This window comes from Microtus ochrogaster, chromosome 1, assembly GCF_000317375.1.
Source record: "Microtus ochrogaster isolate Prairie Vole_2 chromosome 1, MicOch1.0, whole genome shotgun sequence".
NCBI classification, from domain to species: domain Eukaryota; kingdom Metazoa; phylum Chordata; class Mammalia; order Rodentia; family Cricetidae; genus Microtus; species Microtus ochrogaster.
The window spans coordinates 28,238,111-28,245,840 of record NC_022009.1 but is presented as its reverse complement, the minus strand read 5'-3'; the positions used below and the strand labels follow the sequence as shown (position 1 = coordinate 28,245,840).

The 7,730-nt window shown below is 42.3% G+C and overlaps 1 protein-coding gene across 1 annotated transcript in view; it reads right to left on the bottom strand.

The window, feature by feature from the left end:
- Tshr (thyroid stimulating hormone receptor) overlaps nt 1–7,730 on the bottom strand; it is a 113,629-nt gene that overhangs the window by 98,758 nt on the left and 7,141 nt on the right. The window lies entirely within an intron of this gene.

Here is a 7,730-nt window from a genome sequence, read left to right as displayed (position 1 = left end):
CCTAGCTGTTTAATGGGTGTATTCTGAGTGGGTGGGTGAGCCTAGCTGTTTAATGGGTGTATTCTGAGTGGGTGGGTGAGCCTAGCTGTTTAACGGGTGTATTCTGAGTGGGTGGGTGAGCCTAGCTGTTTAATGGGTGTATTCTGAGTGGGTGGGTGAGCCTAGCTGTTTAACGGGTGTGTTCTGAGCGGGTAGGTGAGCCTACCTTGTTAGGATTGCCAAGGCCCAGGCTCTGACCCTAACAACTACAGGTGTAGCAGTAAAAAGGAGAGGGCAGCTGAAGTGTGGAGAGCAGGCAGGAGGGAAACCACAGCCAGAAGAGGCAGCGGGGATTACAAGAGACATGGAAGTGGAGAGAAACCACGCGCGAGAGAAAGCTGAGGCTAAGAACAGAGGGCTGTGAAGGACCAGAGCAGGGACACCGTGGGCCTCGGTCACTGGAAGAGAATCAGTGAGTTACAAACCCTGAAGGGCTGAGAGTCCCAGATACCCTTGGCCAGAGAACCGGAACACTGACCAATCTCAAGAGCGAACACTCCAAGGCTTAGAGTCCCAGAGCCTGAGGCCGGTGGAAAACTGTAATGTAAGCAAGTGATACCTGATTCTGCTAGCTGTGGCCTACTGCTACAGCTCTGTGATCCTGGAAATGAGTTATACTAGCTGCTAGGTGTGCCTGTGGGGGAGGTGTGTGCGATGGGTCACGCTGCTAGTCAAGGCCGACAGCAATGAGCCTTCAACTTGAGTACCTACACTTCCCAAAAGCTGCAGCTATCAGCCCTTAACTTTTTGGGTTTGTAACTAGAAAGTCTTTACATCTCCCAGTCCAGCCACCAGGGCATGGGCACCAAAGGGCTCATAATTGCCAGTCTTTGGAAGAAAATTTCCTCATCTGCCCATCATTCCTATTTGTGAAGGGCCGATTGACCCTAGGCACCTCACTGGTAACACTTTCCTATATTCCTAGATGACTTTTGCTTTTAGGTGGAAAACCAGTCCTCGCTTGTCATCATGACTTCTGGAAGTCAGATTTATGTGTGATATTTTTCCTTCCCCATTTTGCTATTAGTAATGAATGTGTCAGACATAGGATATAATATATAACTATCATATAAAATATAATAGCCATAGCCTCTCCAAGTTACCCTGTTTGCTTTGGTCGTGAGACACAGATTCTCTGTAAAGGGCCAAGAGGAACCCTTATAAGAACATCAGACGTGTGTTGTTCCACAGAACCGAATCCGACAGAACCTTAACGAATTCTTTCATGCTTCATGGAACACATTTTAGAGCTTCTGGCTGTGTTGTTTTAGACTGAAGGGATCGAGGGTGGTTGTGAAATGCCTGTTTGGTTATGCTACATAAGAAGGCCAGCCAAGCATTAAATACGGGCATCTGGAGGGTCTGGAAATACTAACAGGCTTATTAGCCAAACCCTGACACAGAGCCAGTGAATTCTTCCAGATTTATGGGCTCTATTAGGACAGAGAGCCACAAATTATAATTCCAATCACTGTCCCCTGCTGATGGCAGTTTCTCGGGATGATGTTCTTTCAGGGGAACTTCGTTCTTGTTAATCTTTTCAAAGCCTTTTTTTGCAAGGCGGACAGATACTTTCCTAACAAGTGACACAGCCCTGATGGGAGGCAGATACTGAATGGTCTCCGCATGGAAGCTTGCTCTGTATAAACTGATAAAATAATCCGAGGTTCCATGAGACTTGAATGGCACAGTTTCTCAGATCTGCTGCTTCTAGGGGCAGCAGTCAACCTGTAACCAAGGCAGGTCCTAGGTTATCCAGTTACTTTCCTCAGTGAGGTGATAAAACACTTGATGTAGGGTATCTAATGGGAAAAGGCCATATTTTGGTTCATGGGTTCTTGACTCTGTTGATCCTGGGTTTGTGGCGAAACAGAATATTATGGCAGCAGGATCCTGTGGAAGAGGAAACTGTTCCGGTGGAAGGGACGCAAAGTGAAAGGAGTAGACCAGGGGCAGGTATACCCTTCGCAGGCATGCCTCCAGTGCCACCTCCAGGTAGCATAATTCCTTTCTTTGCATAGTGACTAAATACTTAATGGAGATATAAAATAAGGTATAGAAGTTAAAACTTTTAAAGAAAAACCCAGTAGAAGTGGTATATCAGTTGAGTTATTTCTCAGTTTCTCTACAACAGAAAAAGCATTTTGCTTAAAAGTTGACTCATTAAAGAACTATATACCACAACATATGCCTTTATTTTACGTCATCATCTTGCCTAGCATCACCACCAAGCTCAGATGCAACAAACATACACTATTCTTCAGCCAAGTGGCTAAAAATACTGTCCTTTGCAAGTTGGCACTCAAGACTTTCTTGGGTTTGTTGCTTCAGCTTTGGAAAATAAGAATGAATATTTCAGTATTTGTATTTTTAGAATCTAAGGTAAGAAACTGAGATATAACACTTCTAAAGCTTAAATCATACATTAAACCCCACACACTAATAGTGGAAGACTTCAACACTCCACTCTCACTACAGGACACGTCAGTCAGACAAAAATTAACAGAGAAATAAGGGAACTAACAGATGTTATGACTCAAATGGACTTAGCAGACATCTATAGAATATTTCATCCAAACATAAAAGAATATACCTTCTTCTCAGCACCTCATGGAACTTTCTCAAATATTGACCACATACTCAGTAACAAAACAAATCTCAACAGCTAAAAAAAACACTGGAACAACCCCATGTATCTTATCAGATCACCATGGCTTAAAACTAGAAATCAACAACAACACTAATTCCAGAAAGCCCACAAACAGATGGAAATTAAACAATGCTCACCTGAATCATCAATGGGTCAAGGAAGAAATAAAGCGAGAAATTAAAGACTTTCTAAAATTCAATGAAAGTGACCACACAACATACTCAAATTTATGAGACACCATGAAAGCAGTGTTAAGAGGAAAGTTCATAGCACTAAATGCCTACATAAAGAAGCTGGAAAAACCCACACTAGTGAATTAAGACAATATTTTAAAACTCCACAGCAAAAAGAAGCAAACTCACCCAAGAGAATTAGAAGGCAGCAAAAATCAAGAGCTGAAAGCAACAAAATGGAAACAAAGAAAACAGTACAAAGAATCAATGAGACAAAGAGTTGGTTCTTCTAGAAAATTAACAAAATAGACAAACCTAACCAAAAGGCAGAGAGAGAATATCCAAACTAACAAAATCAGAAATGAAAAAGGGGACATAACAACAGACACTAAGGAAATCCAGAGGATCATCAGGTCATGTTCAAAAACCTGTACTCTACAAAGTTGGAAAACTTAAAGGAAATAGACAACTTTCTAGATAAATATGATTACCAAAATTAAATCAAGACCAGATAAGCAAATTAAACAGACATTTAACTTCTAAAGAAATAGAAACAGTCATCAAAAGTCTCCCAACCAAAAATAAACAAACAAACAAACAAACAAACAAAACCCAGGACCAGATGGTTTCAGCTCAGAATTCTACAAGATTTTTAAAGAAGAACTAATACCAATACTCCACAAATTGTTCCACATATTAGGAAAAAAGGAACATTGCCAAACTCTTTTAATGAGGCTACAATTACCCTGATACCCAAGCCACAGAAAGACATTACTAAGAAAGAGAATTACAGACCAATCTCACTCATGAACATTGGTGCAAAAATACTAAATAAAATACTGGAAAACTGAATCCAAGAACACATCAGTACCATCATCCACCATGATCAAGGTGGCTTCATCCCAGACATGCAGGGATGGTTCAACATATGAAAATCTGTCAACAAAATCCATCATATAAACAAGCTGAAAAATAAAAACCACATGATCTTCTCATTAGATGCCGAAAAAGCTTTCAACAAAATACAATATTCCCTCATGATAAAGGTCTTGGAGAGAGCAGGGATACAAGGAACATACCTAAACATAATAGAAAGCAATATACAGCAAGCCAACAGCTAACATCAAACAGAAATGGAGAGAAACTCCCAGCAATCCCTCTGAAATCATCAAAAGAACAAATAATCCAATAAAAAAAAATGGAGTACAGACCGAACCAGAGAACTCTCAACAGAGGACTCTAAAATGGCTGAAAGACACTTATGGAAATGCTCAACATCCTTAGTCATCAGGGAAATGCAAATCAAAACAATTCTGAGATTCCATCTTACGCCTGTAAGAATGGCTAAGATCAAAATCACTGATGAATGACTACTTATGCTGGAGAGGTTGTGGGGTAAAGGGAACACTCCTGCATTCCTGGTAGGAGTGCAAACTGGTATAGCCCTCTTGGATATCAGCATGGTGATTTCTCAGAAAATTAGGAAACAACCTTCCTCAAGACCTGGCAATACCACTTTTGGGTTTATATCCAAAGGATGCTCAATCATGCCACAAGGAAATATGCTCAACTATGTTCATAGCAGCATTGTTTGTCATAGCTAGAACCCAGAAACAACCTAAACGCCTCTCCACCAAAAAATGAATAAGGAAAATGTGGCACATTTACACAATGGAGTATTACACAGCAGAAAAAAATGACATCTTGAAATTTGCAGGCAAATGGATGGAGCTAGAAAACATCATTTTGAGTGAGGTAACCCAGACCCAGAAAGACAATTATCACATGTACTCACCAGTAGGTGGTTTTTAAACACAAAGCAAAGAAAACTAGCCTACAAATCATAATCCTAGAGAATCTAGACAACAATGAAAACCTTAAGAGAGACATACATGGATCTAATCTACATGGGAAGTAGAAAAAGACAAGATCTTCTGAATAAATTAGGAGCATGGGGACCATGGGAGAGGATTGAAGGGGAGGACAGAGGCAGGGAGAGAAGAAAAATGTAGAGCTCAATAAAAATCAATAATAGTTTGGGGTTGCTCTCTATACTGCTGTGTTAAAAATTAAAGGGCCCTGGAAAGTCTTGCAGTCTTTAGATTGACCTCTTCACATTCAATTCTCCATCAGGCCACTGTCTAATCACTCACAGGCCATCCCTATAGTGTGGTGACACTCTCAGTAAGAGAAGCAAGCCCCCAAAATGCACAATATCTATTTACATAAAAAGTCTTGAAGAGTGGTAAAATGCCGGAGAAGACAGCCAATTAGCAGTTGCCAAAGGCTGAGAGGGGCAGGGGCTGTGGATTGCCTGTTTCATTAGCGTAAGGTCTCCCTTTATGATGCTGGACAAATACTTGAAACTAGATGAAGATGATGATCAGAGAGGTTTGCTAACTCAGCAAGTGCTGGTACTCGCCAAATTTCAGAGGGTTTATGATGTGCATTTCACAGTTGAGGGCAGGCAGAAGACAGAGCTGGTGAAGAGGGGAGAAGAGGGGGAAGAAAGGGAAGGGGAGAGAATGACCTTGATTTAGGAAGATAGGTTGAGAGTAGAGAGAGCCTTGAATTCGTGAGGGGAGGTCTGTGTTTGAATTCTTACTTCTGTGATGGCTAAAGTTATGCTTGAAGTTGAAATTAATGTGATAAAAATGCCTCTAACCTGTAAGCCCGACTTTCCCAAGGACAGATCATTTCCTGGAATGCTGAATGCATTCACGTAAGACAACAAGCCCCAACTGCATAGGATGTGCTTGATGAAGTATACATAGTCAGGATGTATGCTTGCCCCTGACTGGATGAGGGTGTGTTTTGCCTTTATAAGCCTCTGACTAACGTATTTTGGTGTCATATTCTGGGAATTCCAGATATGGACCTGGCCAGTGTCCATTGTCCTAGCCAGTATTTAATAAATCTTACTTCACATTTTGCACAAAAATTGTGATAGGGGTCTCATTCTTGTCCAGGGGGACTAACAGTTTCTCCGTGGTGATGACATAAAAGGGGTGAATGGTTTTTCTAGGTTTTATTTTTAAAGTGTAACCTAGAGTCAAACACCAGCCTTCCAGAGTCCCCGAGTAATAAGTGAGGCATATGTGTTTATGAAAACACAGTATGACAGTATGAGTCTGGGTACAGAGTTGATACAGCACACATAATTGAACCAAAGAAAACATGCTGCTGGCGAGTTGTAAAGACAGGAGAGAAAGGACATTTAATCCTTGCTGTAGCTAAAAATGATGAAGAATGGAGGCTGGGGTGATGGTTTAGTTGGTAAAGAGTCGTGGTACAAACACACATTCAGATCCCCAGCACCGACACAAAAACTGGGAAGGGGGTCACACAGCAGTAATCCCATTGCTGGGAAGGTGGGGACAGGGGTGTGTGACTGGAGTTTGGTGACCAGTTAGGCTAGCTGTATAGAGTCATTGAGCCACAGCTTCAGTGAGAGAGTCTATCCCCAAAATAGAGTAACTGAAGAAACCACCTTTGCCTCCTCCGTGTGCGCGCGCACATGCGCGCGCGCGCGCGCGCGCGCACACACACACACACACACACACACACACACAGAGCTGTTAAATGAGTGAGAGTCTACTTGAACTAATAATTCATCACAGATGAATGAACCATTGAAGAATTGGATAGCCCGGCATATAGCTCACCATCTGTGAACAAGAAACCTGGAAGGTTGGCAAAGTCGGCGCCACCCCCTGCTCCCGACAAGGACCAGGGCACGTGTGTTTCCTTACCCTCCCTCCTATAGTCAAAATTCCAACATGCTTGGCACATGTGACCTTGTGGGATGCAGCAACCACCGGGTCACACCAGCTGCCAAGTCCCCATCCTGCCATCTTCATTCCCACTTTCCACTCTTGTGTTCCATGGACTCAAGCTCCCCAGTAAAAACTCTCCTGCACAATCTGCTTTCATGAGAACTGGAGCTTAGACATCACCAGCTACTGCCTTTTGCTAAGACCTGCCACGCTTAGGAAATCCTGTCGGGTTTACCTTGACAATAAACCTTGGATCCCACCATTTTCCATCGCTCTTCCTTCTAGTCAACATGTACAAGCTGTTGCTACCTCTTAACCTCACTGACACTCAAATCAGTCAAGGCAGTTCTAGCAAAATGCAAACCGGATATTGCGTTATTTTGGGCAGGGGAGGGGGTCCTTCAAAATGCTTATGAGCATCTTAACCCATTCAGAAAATAATTATGTATGCATGTATGTGTTAGTATGTATGCATGTGAACTGCATACACACACTCTACATATGCTGTAGATCATATATAGTGACCTACAAAACACAACATGATGTGTTCGCTAGGACTGTATTCCCCTTTACTCTCCCTATTTCAGTCACTGTGCTTTCTTTGTTTCTGACCATAACCTGTACATTTTTCTCCATTGCCACACCCACTTCTGGGTCTTTGCATTTCTTTACAGTTTTACTCCTCTGGATGTGGGGCTAGCTCACTCTCCCCCACTTCTTTCATTTAGCACTCCACTTGAGTGTCGCCTTTGCAATGAGGCCTTCTGTTTTGGATTGAGTATGTGAGCCCCTTCAGAAAATTTACCTGGTTGAAATCAGCATCTCCAATGTGCACTTTTAGGAAGTGAGTCTTCTGGATTGTAATTAAGTTACAAGGGTGATGCTTTTGTTTTCATGGCCAAGTCAGTTTCCTAAAACTTCACAAAAGCAAGACTGACGAGCTCAGATCTCTACCATGCGGAGTTACAAGAAAATGGGCATTTATGAACCAAGGATAGGACAGCAGCCATCACATCTGACCAATGAAGGCAACTTCCAGCATTCCTATTCTCTCTCTCTCTCTCTCTCTCTCTCTCTCTCTCTCTCTCTCTC